The 18,891-nt window shown below is 49.1% G+C and overlaps 1 long non-coding RNA gene across 1 annotated transcript in view; it reads left to right on the top strand.

Annotated features, from left to right (window-relative positions):
- LOC144755340 (uncharacterized) overlaps positions 1-18,891 on the top strand; it is a 251,895-nt gene that overhangs the window by 69,053 nt on the left and 163,951 nt on the right. The gene's annotated exons all lie outside the window — the stretch shown is intronic.

The raw sequence follows: 18,891 nt of genomic DNA, 5'->3' as shown, positions 1-18,891 counted from the left end.
GAATCTGGTGAGGTGCTTTGTACATTAACTGTTTATATACCTGTATTCACAGTTTCATATTTATGTATTAAGGGGCTCATTAGGATGGCGGACGGAAGAGCGACCGCAGCCCTGGAGTAAGCGGAAAATGCCTTTTCCGTGTCCGCCAGCCGCAGACACTCCGTCCGCCATATCAGGATAGGAAATAGTGTAAACATACCGTCCGCGACGGAAAATCACGCACCGCCGCCCAACTACACCCGACCACGCGGCGGACGGAACGAATCTTGAGACTCCGCCGTACGTACTGACGTCTAAGACCATCCCCCAAATCAAGATGGCGGAAAATACACATAAAACCGCAGCGGAAAAACAACCTGTCTGAACACGGCGGATCCCCCACAGCGAAGATAAGATACATAGCAGAGATACCCACCACAAGCTGTTCGCCACCATGGACCCAGCGCTACACGCTTTCCCGATGCTCTTCGCGATCCACCACGTCCTAGTCTTGGCCCACCATCGACGCCGACGCAAGTAAGGCACAAACCATTGGCTGTCTGGAGGGGAATACCTGCAAGGGTCGTGACGTAGAGAGGGGGAGTATCATGTTACCCAAACCACTGATTAGAAGCAAATAGAAATACACATTTGTAGTACGCAAGCAGGAATGACAACGACAAACCACGAGACATGATTGACTACCTTTATTACACATAATAGGGGTATAATCACAGTGTATGCGTGAGCATGGGCAAAGTGGGCACCAGAGCATGAACATCAGAGGCAGCACGTGAGAGGGAGGAATGCAGAATCACAGCATCAACAGGGCATTGTGCCCAACAGAGCAGGTACATCAGAGGCAGCACGTGAGAGGGAGGAATGCAGTATCACAGCATCAACAGGGCATTGTGCCCAACAGAGCAGGTACATCAGAGGCAGTAAACGAGAGGGCAGAATGCAGTATCACAACAGCAACAGGGCATTGTGCCCAACAGAGCAGGTACATCAGAGGCAGTAAATGAGAGGGCAGAATGCAGTATCAGAACAGCAACAGGGCATTGTGGACAACAGAGCAGGTACATCAGAGGCAGCACGTGAGAGGGAGGAATGCAGTATCACAGCATCAACAGGGCATTGTGCCCAACAGAGCAGGTACATCAGAGACAGTAAACGAGAGGGCAGAATGCAGTATCACAACAGCAACAGGGCATTGTGCCCAACAGAGCAGGTACATCAGAGGCAGTAAATGAGAGGGCAGAATGCAGTATCAGAACAGCAACAGGGCATTGTGCCCAACAGAGCAGGTACATCAGAGGCAGTAAATGAGAGGGCAGAATGCAGTATCAGAACAGCAACAGGGCATTGTGCCCAACAGAGCAGGTACATCAGAGGCAGTAAATGAGAGGGCAGAATGCAGTATCAGAACAGCAACAGGGCATTGTGGACAACAGAGCAGGTACATCAGAGGCAGCACGTGAGAGGGAGGAATGCAGTATCACAGCATCTACAGGGCATTGTGCCCAACAGAGCAGGTACATCAGAGGCAGTAAACGAGAGGGCAGAATGCAGTATCACAGCATCAACGGGCATTGTGCCCAACAGAGCAGGTACATCAGAGGCAGTAAACCAGAGGGCAGAATGCAGTATCACAACAGCAACAGGGCATTGTGCTCAACAGAGCAGGTACATCAGAGGCAGTAAATGAGAGGGCAGAATGCAGTATCAGAACAGCAACAGGGCATTGTGCCCAACAGAGCAGGTACATCAGAGGCAGTAAACGAGAGGTCAGAATGCAGTATCACAACAGCAACAGGGCATTGTGCCCAACAGAGCAGGTACATCAGAGGCAGTAAATGAGAGGGCAGAATGCAGTATCAGAACAGCAACAGGGCATTGTGCCCAACAGAGCAGGTACATCAGAGGCAGCACGTGAGAGGGAGGAATGCAGTATCACAGCATCAACAGGGCATTGTGCCCAACAGAGCAGGTACATCAGAGGCAGTAAATGAGAGGGCAGAATGCAGTATCACAACAGCAAGAGGGCATTGTGCCCAACAGAGCAGGTACATCAGAGGCAGCACGTGAGAGGGAGGAATGCAGTATCACAGCATCAACAGGGCATTGTGCCCAACAGAGCAGGTACATCAGAGGCAGCACAAGTACGTGTTCCAACCAACCCGTCCCAGGGACCACAACAGTGCAAGGCTGTTCTCAATGGACAATGCACACACCATGTGAAATAACATGTGAGTGAAGTGAACACCACCTCACATCACTGAATCAGGTGGACTGCGTGAACTACCTGCCTCGGACACACTGCCAGCACCAGAAACAGGAGTGTGAGACACAGCCACAGCCCGAGTGACACACACATGGGCCACAGACCCAGACACACTGCCAGCACCAGAAACATGAGTGTGAGACACAGCCACAGCCCGAGTGACACACACATGGGCCACAGACCCAGACACACTGCCAGCACCAGAAACAGGAATGTGAGACACATCCACAGCCCGAGTGACACACACATGGGCCACAGACCCAGACACACTGCCAGCACCAGAAACAGGAGTGTGAGACACAGCCACAGCCCGAGTGACACACACATGGGCCACAGACCCAGACACACTGCCAGCACCAGAAACAGGAGTGTGAGACACAGCCACAGATCTACTCACTGAGAGATGAGCCATAGACCCAGATACACTGCCAGCACCTGAAACAGGAGAGGGCACAACTGAGACTGTGCTACTACATGATGCATGACAGCAAACAACAGACACAGTGCCACTATCCGATACATGAGAGTCAACTGCACCTGCGCCACTGGGACCACTTAAATGATGAGCCACAGGGCTGTATGGGCCAGGAGGCAGGGTGGCACTGGGAGCTGGGGATAGCTGTACTTGAGCGACATCGGGGTGGGCAGGTGTCAATGGTGTGTGTCTGCGTTTCTTAGGGATATGTGAGTGCACCCTGGACAGGACAGGACTGGCAAGTGGTGGTGACTCCAAACAAATATCACCCACCATAGGTGGAGCATCTGCTGCCGGGGATCGGCTTTCTGGGGACGTGCTGGAGCCTGCTTGTCGTTTGCTGTGTGCCTGCCGCCTGGACTCAGAATCATGTGTAATGGGGGATGCAACAACAGGGGACTCCCTCCTCTGCTTCTGACTGGCCTGGATGGGAGTGGAGGTATGGGGGGACTCCGCCGCGGAGCCATCTGTTTGCCGTTCATTCGAAAACATCAGCCGCAGTGCAGCCAGGGGTGACGTATGCCTGTCCTTGACTGCGCCATTGTCCATGGGAGAATCCTTGTCCCTAGGATGTGCCTTATCCGTAGGTGGAGTGTTGTCTCTGGACTTTGCCTGTGCCCTGGACGGTGCCCTGTTCCTGCCAGCAGACTTGTCGTCTGTGGTGTACCTGTCTCCAGAAGACACCTGCTCACTGTGTGTGTCTCTGCCCTTGGGAGATGGCCCTTGCTCTGTCGTGTGCCTGCCCTTGGGACACTTCCTGCTCTTAGGAGGTGCCTTTGTCTTTTGACTGTCCATGTCCTTGGGAGTGGCCCCTTCCTCTGTTGTGGGCCTGCCCATGGGACTCTCCCTGCTCTTAGGAGGTGCCTTTGTCTTTTGACTGTCCATGTCCTTGGGAGTGGCCCCTTCCTCTGTTGTGGGCCTGCCCATGGGACTCTCCCTGCTCTTAGGAGGTGCCTTTGTCTTTTGACTGTCCCTGTCCCTGTCCTTGGGAGTGGCCCTTTCCTCTGTTGTGGGCCTGCCCTTGGGACTCTCCCTGCTCTTAGGAGGTGCCTTTGTCTTTTGACTGTCCATGTCCTTGGGAGTGGCCCCTTCCTCTGTTGTGGGCCTGCCCTTGGGACTCTCCCTGCTCTTAGGAGGTGCCTTTGTCTTTTGACTGTCCCTGTCCCTGTCCTTGGGAGTGGCCCTTTCCTCTGTTGTGGGCCTGCCCTTGGGACTCTCCCTGCTCTTAAGAGGTGCCTTTGTCTTTTGACTGTCCATGTCCTTGGGAGTGGCCCCTTCCTCTGTTGTGGGCCTGCCCTTGGGACTCTCCCTGCTCTTAGGAGGTGCCTTTGTCTTTTGACTGTCCCTGTCCCTGTCCTTGGGAGTGGCCCTTTCCTCTGTTGTGAGCCTGCCCTTGGGACTCTCCCTGCTCTTAGGAGGTGCCTTTGTCTTTTGACTGTCCATGTCCTTTTGAGTGGCTCCTTCCTCTGTTGTGGGCCTGCTCTTGGGACTCTCCCTGCTCTTAGGAGGTGCCTTTGTCTTTTGACTGTCCTTGTCCAAGGGACTGTCCATGGACTTGGGAGTATCCCTTGCCTTGGGAGTACCTTTTGTGTTGAATGCCTGTGTAGCATGTGAAGGCATGTCCCCCAACACCACTTGTGGATCCTGTGTGTGTACTCCAGTGTATCTGACGTTGTCTTTGTGAACAGATTTTGCTGACCTAGGGGATGGTGTCTGTGCCCTCCGTGCCCTGACGTGCTGTCTGACGCTGCTTCTAGTGCAATAACCTGTATTAGAGTCCTGGTCAGAATATTCACTACCCCCTGAGACATCCAGTGGTGTAGATGGGGAAACAGAAGTAGCACCCTGTCCGTGCGACTGTACTATGGCAGACGACACACTGCTTGCCAATGACTGAACTGTCCTGTGTAGACCAGCAAGATCGCCATGCATCCCTTCCATGAATGCCACCACCTGCCCCAACTTCCTATCATGGTCTTGGAAAGCATGTGTCATATTGGTCTGCCCCACACACAGCTGTGGCAGCAGATCAACAGCCTCAGCACACAGTGCATTTTGGCTCACCGTGGCAGGGGCAGTGGTGCCTGCACCGAACGCCACTCTGCTCCCCCTACTCCTGCGTGCACGAACAGTACATGGTGCAGTTGGCGGAAGTGTGGGCCCTGTGGGCTGTGTCCCGACAGAAGGTGTTGATTGCCCACTCCCAGTCTGTGACAACAGGGCTGGCTCACCAAGATTTTCCGAAGATGAGGACGATGGTGTCTCCACATGCGAGTCCTCAGGACCGGTCCTGTCCCCCTCTCCGGCGCTGCCCTCCTCTGTGTCAGTCTGCGTGTGCGCAAAGTCTGATCCGGATGGATTGCCTCCACTCATCTCCGCCGTCTGTGGCTGAGTGCCCTCTGTCAAAGCTGAAATGCACAGAAAAGAGGTGTAAGTCATGGGCACACTCACGTACAGAAGGCCAAGGAATCCCTAATTCCATAGCTGTCAAAGTTCTTCTAGCCCCCATCCTGCACACGGCCCACCTCTAACAGTCATCCTCACATTACATAAGCGTTGGTGGCCGTGACACATGTACAGCATGCGGACAGGGCAGGAGCACGTACATCTGCACACATGTGTTGCCATGGGTCCACGGACCACTACGGCAAGTGCTTAAACACTCAACTACTAAGCAAGTGGCGTGTCAACAAGCCGGACCTGGATATCAAATTACACCCCCCCAATGGCACCAACATGGCACCGCAGAGATACATACGCACCACGGAACTCAATACTGTGTCTGGGCACCAATACATGCATTGCACTCCCAAGTATCCTACACAGACAGTATGCTCACCGCTAGTTTGCTGTTGATCCACACTCGGACAGGTCAGGATGCGTCACAGCAATGATACGGTGCATGAGAGGGGTCATGGAGCGTCGGGCCAGACGTGGCGTCCTTGGAATCATCCCCAGTGTCACTTCCGCTACATTCTTGCTCAGCCTGGAAATGTCGTCCCAGCGTTTGTGTCAGTGTGTATGTCGTCTGTTGCACACCCCCAATGCCCGTACATCACGTGCAATGCTCCTCCACACGTCCTTGCGAAGGTGCAGCTTGACCTACCATGATGGGAGACAAAAGGGTGCAAGTCAGTGGACAGTTGGCCTGTCACACAGATAGGGGCAACACGTATGTGTCATCCGCCATGCACAATCCGAAAAATATGTCGAGGCAACAGTACACAGCTAAGATTGCAGAAGCCTGGAGTCATTGGCCACCTCATGCACACCAACATGTCCCACACTGCACTTACCACCTGTCCGGGTGCGCCGTAGAGCCGTTCAAAGTTGCGGAGCACACCGTCCACGAGGACATCAAGTTCCGCTGCGGTGAAGGGACGAGACCGGATCTCTTTTACTCTCGACATGGCAAGATCACGGAGTATGGCACTGGAGCAGCAGTCGGTGGTCAGCTCAGCAGCAGCAGGTCGAGGTGATGGTCACAGGCAGCAGTCGGTGGTCAGCTCAGCAGCAGCAGGTCGAGGTGATGGTCACAGGCAGCAGTCGGTGGTCAGCTCAGCAGCAGCAGGTCGAGGTGATGGTCACAGGCAGCAGTCGGTGGTCAGCTCAGCAGCAGCAGGTCGAGGTGATGGTCACAGGCAGCAGTCGGTGGTCAGCTCAGCAGCAGCAGGTCGAGGTGATGGTCACAGGCAGCAGTCGGTGGTCAGCTCAGCAGCAGCAGGTCGAGGTGAACAGGCAGCACTAGTTCCCAGGGTAGGATGTGTGCTTCTAGCCATCACACATATATAGGGCCCTCAGCACGTGTCTGTGGCATACGTCGCCAGCAATTGGTCAGCCCTGGAAGCGTGTTCGTAAAAGGGCCAATGACTGGCCCTGGTGTTGCGGTGCACTGCTTCCGCTACTTTCGACATGGCCGGCACGCCGGTCCTAGGCCGGGATGGTCCGGCCGGTGGACGGTGGATGATGCTATGTGACTGTAAGAGGGGACATGAACTGCCATGTCTATTGACTACATCCAAAGGGTGTGTAGGCCTGCACCTCCCCCGCAGAGTACGTGCACCGCCATGGTGGCGCCAGTGATAGAACATTGTTGCAACTGAAGCATCCGTGCCGGAAGCTTGCACGTGCGGTTGCCGATGTGTGACCGTGACGGGCCGTGCACATTCAGCCAATGGGAAGAGGGAAGGCTGGCCGCGTATGGCTATTGGAAGATAGCGGAAGCAGTGCACCGCCATGGCGGCGCCAAGGATTTTATATTGTCAGACGCTGCAGCGTGATGTGTTGTCTGTAGTTGCGTCATGAGGGTTGTGAGCGTGATAGGGAAACTTCATATGTCATGCACTATTCCATGTGTGTCCATACTATGCCCATCGGTGGGCACACAATGTGCAACAGATGTGCATGTCGACGTGTTGACGTCGGGTGTGACCCTACAGACGTTATTACATCTTCACATCTACACATGACATCACGGCTGTATGGCCACATTCTGAATCTGTTGTCAGTGTGTGGTTCAGGCAAGGTGACTACAATGGTGGGGGTACACATGCATTCAGTGTATGTGTGTTGGCTGTTGTGTCACCATGCATGTAATGACTGTATGCTCACCATTGTTGGTGTTGGCATTGGTGCATGATGACATGGTGTGTGTGTATCATTATCGTTTGTGTGCATGCACTTGCATGTGTGTCTGTGATGTGGCTTCTACACATTAGGGCCATGACACATGTATTGCCAGTAATGTTGACATGTGACTAAGTAGCGTTGTACGTGTTGACACACTTCCTGTTGCAAGTGGCTGCACATTGTTAAAGGGCTACTCCGTATTGTAGTAACTATCAGAGATGTCACACATATGACCATTCTCCGATACATTTTTCTTCTTGCTAATGTTGGCTTACATGTGATGTAGTTGCACACGTATGCGTCGTTTTCAAGTTGACTCAAGTTACATCTCTCTCCCACACAGGAGGGCTCCAAATGTGCATCGGCCATACACTGTGCTGGAGGATATGGTTGACGAGGAGGTGATTAGGAAATTCCGGCTTGATCGACGTCGGTTGATGGAGCTTGTTGCCCAATTGTCTCCTCATCTGCAGCCACGAAAGACTTATCCTGGTTCCATTACACCCACAGCAAAGGTGATGGCGGCACTACACTTTTTTGCTACTGGAACCTTTCAGTACACAGTTGGACATGCCGGGGGGATGTCACAGTCCATTTTCAGCATGGTACTTCGGGATGTTTTAAAAGCTATGATGCTGTACAAGGATGACTATATCCATTTCCCACGGCCGGAAGAGTTGCCAGCAGTCAAAGCAGACTTCTATGCACTGGGCCAGATACCACACGTAGTGGGTTACTTTGATGGCACACATATCGCTATCATTCCACCACGGGCACGTGAGCAGGTTTTTAGGAATTGGAAGCACTTCCATTCGCTGAACGTGCAGGTGGTGTGCCTGGCCAACAACATCATCTCCCATGTGTGCGCAAGATTTCCAGGCTCCGCACATGACGCCCACATCATGCGGAGCAGCATTGTCCCCCAACTGATGGCAAATCTGCGTCCCGGTCAAGCGTGGCTTGTTGGTGAGTCTGGCGTGGGGACTTTTGTGATCTCTGTGTGGCATGGGGTACCCAGCAAATCTGGTTGTGATATTTGTGTCTGTCATCCCCCTACATAGGCGACTCGGCGTACCCAAACAGGCCCTGGCTCCTGAGTCCCATACGTAATCCTACAACTGCGGGTGAAATGCGCTACAATGATGCACATGGAAGGACACGTAGAGTGGTTGAACGTACCTTTGGACTGCTAAAGTCTAGGTTTCGGTGCCTGGATAAGACCGGAGGGGCCCTGCCTTACTCACCAGGCAAAGTATGCAGGATCGTGATTGCCTGCTGCATGCTCCACAACCTGGCCGTGCGCAATGACATTGAACTGCTCTTGGACCCTGAAGACGAAGAAGTTCCTCGGCCTCCCATCCCACCCATGTCGACTGATGAGGATAGTGGTGAGGAGGAAGGTGTGGACCAGAGGCGCCAGCTCATTGATCGCTACTTCCCTTGAATGTGAGTAACTACCTCTTGTGCCGGTTGACAATGCCTTATGTATGTTTGCTGGTGTTGTGTGGATGTGGGGTGCATCAGCTGTGTGTTCTGGTATGTGATGTTTGCATATGTGTGTGTTCTTTTATTTGGACATGCAAGTCTCCATGATGTGTGTCCTCTCATCCAATGCTTTAGTGATGAGTGTAGTTTGTGTAATGTTGCTGTGCAGTGTGTTGTGATGTGTGTGAATCTGTTTCCTGACGTGTGTTTGCTGTCTCTGAATTTCCCTAGGTCACTCCCGCAGCGGCATGATTATGTACGACTTGGATCCCTGCACCTGTTTACGTCTGTTTCTGAGGCAATCATGTGATTAAACATGGAGGCAACACATCATTGAGTGTGTAAGTGGCATTTATTTACAGGTTGTGCATTTGTGCAGGTGAATATTTACAAGTAAGTGTGGGGTGGGGGAGTGGGAGTTGAAGGTAATGGCCGATGAAATGTCCGTGCTGACACCACATTGGGTGGTGTCAGGCTAGTCCAGCAGACCTGTGGCAATGATTGGCTATGTGGGACAGGATACTTGGCAGGGTGAATGGCTGGCTCAGGCCGTGTCTGAGTCATTGGCGGCCCCTCTTGGAGCGTGTGGATGGCGCTCCAACACTGCTCTCACCCACTTCCAGCCTCGGACGGCCCCTCCGTCTTTGAGGTGGAACAGAGTCAGCTGGGGGGGCAGGTTGATCAGGGGCCACATCCGTCGCCAGGGGCACAGGTGGTGGTGGTGGTGGCGGTGGCGGTGGTGGTGGCGTTGCTGGCCGTGGCGCCAGGACAATTGGTTGAGGGGGGGTGGGGTTGTTCCGGGCAATCCATTCCCTCCACATTGTTGTCTGCTGGCCCATGATGTCCACTATCTGGCCAAGGTAGCCCGAAATTTCACGCAACATGTTCGTGTTGTCCACCGAGTCCTGGTGGGCACGATCTGCCTGTTCCTGGCCACGGTCGTATGAAGCCTGGCACCTGGCTAGGGCTTCAAGGGACTCTGCCACAGGATGGGGTGGGTGTCCTTCCTCTGTGCGGCGGAGTGTGAGTCTCCTGATTGCCTGCTGTGGCCTCGCCTCTCTCCTTTGTGGCCCACTCACCCTGCTTGGGTGGGAGGCCGATGGACCTGCGTCGTGCGGTGGGTTAGGCTGGGTGGCACAGGCAGGAGTGGTGGTACTGGTGGTGGTGGTGGTGGTGGTGGTCACTCTGCAGATCACTGAGGCCGGTGTCGCTGGAGTTACACATGCGACGGTTGTCGGGGCCGGGAGTCCCTGTGATGGCCCTGGCTGTCTGCTTGGCCCGCACCATCCTCCGCACCGGAGCTGCCTGTGTCATCGTCCCCAGAGAGTCCGGTATATGTGTAAGGCGAGTCTTGCGGCCGGGTGCTGGTTTCCCCAGTCAGATTACGATCACCTGAGGGACAAGATTGTGCAGGTCAGTAATGTGGACATTACATGTTCATTACAATTTGTATACATTTCAGTGTCCTGGACATGGGGGCCTGTTGGGAGTTCTAGTTGTGACCTCTCACACCCTCCACCGCCCTCCCTGTGGACAAGGGGGCCTGTTGGGAGTTGTAGTAGTGACCTCTCACACAGCCCACCCACCACCACCGCCCTCCCTGTGGACATGGGGGCCTGTTGAGAGTTGTAGTTGTGACCTCTCACACCCTCCACCACCCTCCACCGCCCTCCCTGTGGACATGGGGGCCTGTTGGGAGTTGTAGTAGTGACCTCTCACACAGCCCACCCACCACCACCGCCCTCCCTGTGGACATGGGGGCCTGTTGGGAGTTGTAGTTGTGACCTCTCACACCCTCCACCACCCTCCCTGTGGACATGGGGGCATGTTGGTAGCCATGTACATTTTGGTGAGTATGTGTCCGACGTGAATGGGTTGGGGCCTGGGAGATGTGTCTTCTCAGTTGTGTGAGGCTGACCATGTCGTGATGATCGTGGTGCTTGGTTTGTACTTACCAGCCTCTTCTCCTTCCTCAAGTCCGTCTAGGCTCTCTGGGTGAAGTATAACCAGCACCTTCTCCTCCCAATCGGTGTAGGGTATGGGCTCCAGGGGTGTTCCGCCGCCAGTGTGATTGGCTCTCGCATGGTTTTTGGCGCGGATGCCTTTCACCCTGGTTTTCAGGTCATGCCAACGCCTCTGTATTTCGTGCTTTGTCCTTGGCACGGTCCCTGATGCATTCACCCGACTGACGATTCTGTCCGACATGTGATTCTTTTGCGCCACGGTGGTCTGCTGGACTAGTGCCCCGAATATGTGGGGCTCAACACGGAGAATTTCATCGACCATTACCTTCAACTTCACGGTCTCCGTGAATTTAGTTTTTTTTTTTGGGTGCCATGGTGTGTGGTGCTCAGTGTGTGGGTTGAGTGAGTTGGGGGGTGCAGGTGTGTGGTGTGTGGTGTGTAGGAATGGTGTGGTGGGTGTTTGTGTGGTGGGTGTGGTAGGGTGTGGTAGGGTGGTGGTTGTGTGCCTTAAATTTGAGTATGCTGTAGATCGTATAGGGCCTCTTGCTAGCAGCAATGCTGTGATGCAAAGGATTGTGGTAGTGGGTGGGTGTCATTTTATAGTCGTGTCTCAATGGTTGTTGGCAGTCAGGTGGTACGTGGGTGTGTTGACTAGTGTGCATTATTGGGTACTTGGGGGGGTGTCATAGTGGCTTGTGATTGGTGTTGGTGTTTCAGGTGGGGGGGTTGTCCTTTTTCGTGTGTTTGCTATTTACTGGCAGCACACTTTTTGACATTGGTTTGACGATAGGGATGTTGTTCGTGTTGGCCTTCCGCAGTGATGCACTGTTTCTCGTTGCATTCTTTCCGCCGCGGACGTGGATGGCTGAGCGTTCCATGGTACAGGCGGCGTTATCCTAATTGCGGACACGGAGTGTTCACAGGTATGGCGGTATATGTGGCTGTGTCCGCGGTCATGTCCGTCCGCGGCGGTGGGTGTTCATTTGGGTCTGTCCGCCGCGGACGGTGTTAGATGTGTTCCGTCCACCGCGGACAGTGTTAGATGTGTTCCGTCCACCGCGGACGGTGTTTGATGTGATCCGTCCGCCGCGGTCGGAGTTTCTTGACATGAATATCCTAATCGCAGACGTGGATTCTCCGCGGCGCTGCCGGGAGTAAAAATTCCCCCAACATGACGGACAGTACCGGTTTCCGTCCGCCATCCTTATCGACCCCTAAGTGTGGTGTATTCATTGTCTATTGCCTTTCACTCGGTGCCTAAGAATTTATTAGCTTCAGTGACTTATTGCCTTTGCCTACAATATTAATAAAGCTCATTTTTACCTCCAGTGGAGTGTTGGAGTTTCTATGTGAGTAAGTGGTGTGCGTAAGTTCAGATTACGCAAGTGGGCAAAGCAATACACCATACACATCTATTTTGTATACAATAGAGATTAGTGAGTAATGGTACAAGAGTGCTACTGTATTTGACACTGCTGTTGCATTTGCATTACCCTTAACAGTTCCTCCCCCCAAAGGTCATCACAGCGGGCGAGGTTTCTCTGGATGTAAAGCATGAAAGGATTTGACTAGGCTCGGGGCATGTACATTCTCTTCAGGTTCCCAGGATCTTTCTGACACATCATAACCTTTCCAATCAATTAAGTAATAGAAATGTCCACGAATCCGTTTAGCATCTAAGATTCTGTTTACCTCATACTTAAGATGATCTCCAACGACTATTGGTGGGGGTGAATTATCAGATCGTGTAGCTGGATTGTGGGGTTTGAGGAGGGATACAAGGAAAACCGGTAGCATCTAAGATTCTGTTTACCTCATACTCAAGATGATGGGGGTGAATTATCAGATCGTGTAGCTGGATTGTGGGGTTTGAGGAGGGATACAAGGAAAACCGGATATATTACATAATCCTTGGGTAATTCCAATCTAATAGAAACTGGATTCAACATTTTCTCTATGGGGAACGGACCTATGTATCTTGGCTTTAATTTATTAGGACCTTCTATCTGGATATTTTTGGTTGATAACCAGATGAGGTCTCCTACCTTATATTGTGGTGTTGGTAACCTGTTTTTGTCAACTGATGATTTCATTTTCAATTTATTCCTAGCCAAATTCTATTTTATTTGTTCTTGAAATCTAAGCAATCTTTCCGTGACAGCAGGCATAACTTGCTCATTGTCTGGGAATATTACCGGAATTGATCATGGATGTAGACCAGTTAAGAAGTAGAAAGGTGAAGAACCTAACGCTGCATGAAAACTGTTGTTGTATGAAAATTCTGCTAATGGTAATACTTCACCCCATTGAGCAGATAAGGTACAGGTCAGACATCGAAAACTCTGTTCTAGATATTGATTAACCTTTTCAGTCTGACCATCAGTCTGAGGATGAAAAGCTGATGATAGTGCTATTTCTATTCCTAATTGTTGACAAAATTGGTACCAGAACTTTGAAATAAATTGAGGGCCGCTGTCTGTAATAATCTTTCTCGGAAGGCCATGGAGTTTTACAATATCATTTAAAAATATTTCACTAAATTCTGTTGCTGAAGGTAATTTACTTAAGGGAATAAAATGTCCCATTTTAGACAATAAGATCTACCACTGCCAAAATTGCGGTTAAACCGTGGGATTTGGGCTAGTCTGTGATGAAATCTAAACTAATTGTATGCCAAGGGGAGGGAGGAACTGTCATTGGTTGCAAAAAGCCCATCAGTGAGGAATGGAGAGATTTTTGTCGTTCGCATACAGGACAGGTGTTAACATATTGTTGAACATCAGTTTTTATATTGTCCCACCAAGAGTACCTCAAACACAACTCTAGAGTTTTATTGATTCCTGTATGTCCTGCTGTTCCTACATCATGATTCCGATTCAAAACCTGTAAACTTGATTTTTCCATCAGGAATGTATAATGTATCTTTGTGAAAGAACAAACCCTCATGAACAGTATTATGTTTCTGAAATAACCATTGATGTTGGTCCAAGGTCTCTAGTTCCTTTTTAATTTCTTTAAGAAACATGTCTGAGTGAGTGACAGCAATTATCTTGTCTGCAGGGATTATGCTTTGAGCATTAATCACTGGGTCATTGTGTTTTTCACAAACTAAACGAGCCAAAGTATCGGACCAGAGCTGTTTTGGTTCAGGACGATAGGTAATGAGGGAATCAAATTCACTAAAGAATTGTAATTATCGCATTTGCCTGGGGGTGAGTGCTTTTACTGTTGAGAAGAATTGTAGATTCTTATGATCAGAAAATATAGTGATTGTATGTTTAGCGCCCAACAAATGATGTCTCAATTCCTGGAAGACTGCCTTTATTGCTAACAACTCATGTTCTGCTATAATGTAGTTCTGTTCTGCTGGCAACAACTTACGTGAGTAAAAGGCAATTGGGTGTAAATTCCCTGTTCCTGATTCTTTCTGTAATAAAAAACCTCCCAAGGCTGTTTGAGAGGCATCAGCCTCAACATAAAATGGATTTTCAGGATCAGGATGAATTAAAATAGGCGCTGAAGTAAAGGCCTCTTTTAATTTCTCGAACGCTTGCTCAGCTTCTGAATTCCATTGGAACTTTTTTCCCTTCTTTAGCAATTGAGTGATTGGTGTAACAATTTCAGAGAATTTAGAAATGAAGTGTCCATAGAAATTACCAAACCCTAAAACTCTCTGTGTATCTTTTACTGATGCTTGGGTGGGCCAATTCAAGATTGCTTCCACCTTTTTTGGATCCATGGTTATGCCCTCAGGGGAAAGCCAATAACCTAAGAACTCAACCTTGGTGGTATTGAAAACATACTTCTCCTGTTTGACAAATAAGGAATTATCTCTTAGTCTCTGTAAAACTGAACGGACATGACCAGCATGGTCTTCAGGATTTTTTGAGTAGATTAAAATGTTATTGATGTATACAATAACGCAGATGTCTAAAAGGTCGTGCAAAACTTCATTGATGAAATACTGTAACGCAGCCAGAGCGTTGCACAGACCAAAAGCCTTCACTGTATACTCGAATAGTCCATATTTCGTGCGGAAAGCTGTCTTCCACTCATCACCTTCTTTTATACGAACCAGGTGATAAGCTCCCCGTAAATCCAATTTGGTATAGATACTAGAGCCCTTCACTTGATTAAGCAAAACCGGGATCAAAGGTAAAGGGTACCTATTTTTTAATTGTTGCCTTAGATACTGAACGATAGTCAATACCTGCTCTCAGATCGCCAGATTTTTTAGCCACAAAGAAAAGTGGCGATGAAAACGGTGATGTTGAGTGGCGAATAAAACCAATTTCTAGCAGTACATCCAAGTTTGTTCTTAAGTATTGGTTCTCTGGTTCTGTCAGGGCGTAAATCCTACTGCAGGGTAAGACTGCTCCTGGGATCAAGTCAATCCTGCAATCATAGATTCTTTGTGGTGGTAACGTGGTTGCCTTAACGGAGTCAAAGACATCCAAATGATCTTGATAATCTTCAGGGATGCCGGAGGGTTCTTGGTTTAAGGCAGTGCAAACAAGAGGCATGACAGATTCTTTGGTCTCTTGATAGCAATGAATTCGGCAGTATGATGAATCCAAAGTCACAGTTCATTTTATCCAATCAATCTTTGAATTATGAAGTTCCAACCAGGGAACTCCTGAAATTACTCCAAAAGTTGGAGTATCAATGAGGTCAAATATTGTATTCTCGGTATGACCGTTTTCTGTAACTATGGTCATAGATGTAGTGTGAAACCTTATTAGACCGGAAGATAGTGCTGAACCATCCACTGCTCTTACAGGTTCGGGCTCTGTTTTGGGCACTGGTGTTATTTGTAATTTATAAGCTAATTCTATATCAAAGAAATTGCCTTTGGCTCCTGAATCTATTACTACAGGTATGCTATGTCTTTGTTGAGTGGTTGAAATAAAAGTCAGTCTTACTGTAAAATGTTTAGGGATGCGCTTGATTACATTGGTAGCATACTGGGAGCTCTGTTTGTCGAAGGGAATTACATGACAGAGAATATTGAGCAGAACAAAGGCAGCATTTTATGAGTATAACGTGGAAGAATAAAACGCTTTTATCCTGGGGCTGGTGCAAAGAACTGCGCATCTACAGTGTTTTAAAAATCCCAGTGACTAAAGGGGACAAGCAGATTTCTAAATAAAGCTGAGCCAAATAGAATGATAGCGCTCAATATTAGAGGCTATTCACGAGTTACAAGGAAAAAGGTGGCAGTTCTGCATTTTAAAGATTGCGTCCACTGGACTAAAATATAGGAATTCCACTCAACTTTTAAAACACAATTAGAGTCAACAACAAATCTTCTCAAAAGGATTATTAACAATGAGGATACAAGAGATAGAGAAAACCCTATGGATCTAATTGTCTTGATAAAGATGGGAGTATTTTGAAAAAACCATTGAAACGCGTCGACGCTATTCAGATGACATAATCTCTAAGGGAACATGGTCTTGGTATTTTACAAGTAGAAATTTAACCAGACCACACTTTCACCGATATAGATGATATGTCTGTGTAAATTACCAATTTAGGAGTCTGAAATTGTGTTTTCTCTCGTATATGAGTTTGTATTTTTATGTTTTATGGAATAGGTGTAATATATGTTGAAGTGATTTTATGGAGCAGATGTAATGTATCAATGTAGTTTTTGGATTAATTCATTGGTTTTTATGTGATTTTAATTAAAGAAACATTTTGTACTGCTTTAGTTGATGTGTTAGATTTTTAATTTGCTTGTGCTCTTTTGAGTTGAGGTATTTTACCCTTTGAATGTGAAGTTATAAATGTGTTACCTGCTTTGCATGCAGTTACAGTGTACATGTCACTTAGGTCTATTCCAAAGGGAACTTGTTTGTAACTAGATCTGTTTGTCAGACACTCTCGAAGGAACGATCTCATCTTCCTCCGAGAAAACACGTTTTCCAACTCCTGTGACAATCCGCTGACAACAGCTATTGTCTTCCTCTTAGTAGATGTTGCTGGACATTCTTTAGCAAAGTGACCAGACTTACCACAATAAAGACATAAATTCCCTTTATGTCTACGTTCTTTTTCCTCAACTGCAAGTGGTCCTTTTAAACCACCAATCTGCATTGGTTCAACATGAGAGCTCTTTTCCTCAGGTTCTTTCTTTTCTATTTTACAATGTAAATTCCTGATGTCTCCTCTGGGTCTCTCATTTTTTCTTTCTCCCAGTCTGTGATCTAATTTGACCACCAAATCTAAGAACTCTGTGTAATCCTCTGGTAGGTTGACAATATGTGATAAGGATTCCTTCAGGTCATCCCTAAGACCCCTATAGAACAAGGATACTCTTTTCTCATCAGGCCAATGAGTCTCAGCTAACAACCTATTAAAATTGGTGACATATGTAATCAAATACTTACACCCCTGACGCAGATTTAAAAGCTCATTATCAGCTGCTTGAATAAAAACAAGTTTAGCTAATAGACTGGTGACATATGTAATCAAATCCTTAGACCCCTGACGTAGATTTAAAAGCTCATTATCAGCTGCTTGAATAAAAACGTGTTTAGCAAATAGACTGGACATGGCTTTCTTGAAATTAACTAAATTGTGTAACAGTGGGTCATTTGTGTCAACTAGGGGTATAGCCCAATTGGCTGCTACTCCTCCTAAATAGGAAATTATGAAGGCTACTTTAGATGTATCTGTAGTAAAAATCTGTGGTTTACACATGAAGTGTAAATGACACTGGCTCATGAAAGTTGTGAAACAGCAACTACCTCTGGTGAATCATTCCGGATTAGCTAGAGGAACTGGATTTGGAGTCACTACTGTAACTTGTAGAGGTTGGTCAGTAGTTTGACCAGATATGGTCTGGGAAGGAAAGGTCGTTGAACCAAACTTAGACGGAGTCAGTACAGGTCGATCTTCTCCAGACAGGTCCCTCCAACCAGTAAACCCCGACATTGTTCTATCTAACTCCTGTCTCAGGGTCTGATTTTCTAATCTTAACTCCTGAATTTCTTCATTCAATTTACGGACTAATTGTGTTAACTGAGTTGGATCCATTTCTTCCAGGATAAAGCACCAAGAGGAAACAGGGGAGGTTGTTGGCTTCGCTTTCTGCTACGAAGTCACTCACCAATGTTCCGGTTGTTTCCTTCTAGATGCTGTAAGTTCCCAATTCTACCTGAAACCAATCAGTGTAGCAAGGAACTATGACCAGCAGTGGTGCGTCCATTGGGGCGTGGGGGCGTAGCCCCACCAGCCACCATGAACGCATTGCGGCTGCCGGCCGTATCTAAATAAAATACACGCTGAACAATCAGCCGCCGGGAATTGCCAGGAGGGGTGGCCTGCTGCAGCTTGAGTGACAGTCCACGCACTCAGGCTGCAGCAGACGTAGTGCGCAGTCTGGGGAACTTACAGGCGCACTGTAAGTTCCCCAGCGGGACCCAGGACTGCTTGTTCGCTTGCCACAGTGCCACAGCCCGGGTTTCCAAAGGGCGACAGGGCGAGGGCAAATGTGCCCCCCTAGCCAATCCTGGCGCTGCATGCAGCGCCAGGATTGGCTGGTCCACCGGCGCAGCATTCCATTGGATGCCGCGCGTGGGGGTGGCCTGGCATTCGTTGCTGAGTGGATGCAAGGTTTCTTTCATCATACTATCATAGAGGCGGGAAGTCCAAGGAAGGGGGAAGCCAGAGGTGTTCGGAGTCGAGAAAGGAAGGCAGTCCTCAGACAGCGCAGACACCGGCAGCGGTATGGCTGACACCGAACAACTGCTCGTTCCTCTGTGGAAGGTGGACCCACTACAGTTGTCAGACTCCGGCTGCACAGATCATGGAACAAGGAGCCGGTGCTTTGTGCAGTACAGCCAGGTCTGGGGTTCACAGAGTTCAGTGTATTTCGGGCATTTAGTGTTACATTATTTTATGCAAAATTCTACGAAATTACATCATTATGCCACATGGCATAATGGGTGGTTGCCCAAGTAAACAATGCTATTGCAGTAGCACTTGTCCAATGCGAACACGAGCAGCTCTTGTTCGCAGGACTTGCGTTTTTTTGCGCTATATTTAAATATTAAAATTGACACAAGGAA

This window comes from Lissotriton helveticus, chromosome 5_1 (genome assembly GCF_964261635.1).
Source record: "Lissotriton helveticus chromosome 5_1, aLisHel1.1, whole genome shotgun sequence".
NCBI lineage: Eukaryota > Metazoa > Chordata > Amphibia > Caudata > Salamandridae > Lissotriton > Lissotriton helveticus.
Note: the sequence above shows the minus strand (reverse complement) of the source record. Positions and strands in the feature narration are given on the sequence as shown.